Genomic DNA, 422 nt, shown 5'->3' with positions numbered 1-422 from the left:
CATCCACTCTCCACTTCTCACAATGTGAACCGACCCCTTAAGGCGCGATCCACACTTCATCGGAATGGTCGTTGTTGGTCTTACAGACATTTGCGGAGCGACTTTACCAGCCAGTCGACTTCCTCGTCCCAATATTCGTGGCTCTTTCAACCTTTGGCTCCGTGAATGGCATCCTCTTCACGTCTTCGAGGTAAACCGGGTGCCCTTCCGGCCTCCCTGGAACAACTCGAGAGGTGGTCTGGTGGCTGGGGGGGAAAGGTAACTCGTGCTGCTGGCCTAGAAAGCCAAGGGCTAATGAAGGCATTGTTAGGTACACTAGTACATTACACTTCAGCACATATGAGATTACATGAGCAGGTACATTCATATGGCCGTATATTTATACAATTACACTTAGAAACATATGTAGGGACAAGCCCAAG

The 422-nt window shown here is 49.5% G+C and overlaps 1 protein-coding gene across 1 annotated transcript in view; it reads left to right on the top strand.

Annotated features, from left to right (window-relative positions):
* The window catches only part of LOC119592130 (large neutral amino acids transporter small subunit 2-like), a gene marked incomplete in the record, with an annotated part of 120,358 nt that overhangs the window by 114,248 nt on the left and 5,688 nt on the right, over nt 1-422 (top strand).

This window comes from Penaeus monodon, chromosome 29 (genome assembly GCF_015228065.2).
Source record: "Penaeus monodon isolate SGIC_2016 chromosome 29, NSTDA_Pmon_1, whole genome shotgun sequence".
NCBI classification, from domain to species: domain Eukaryota; kingdom Metazoa; phylum Arthropoda; class Malacostraca; order Decapoda; family Penaeidae; genus Penaeus; species Penaeus monodon.
Note: the sequence above shows the minus strand (reverse complement) of the source record. Positions and strands in the feature narration are given on the sequence as shown.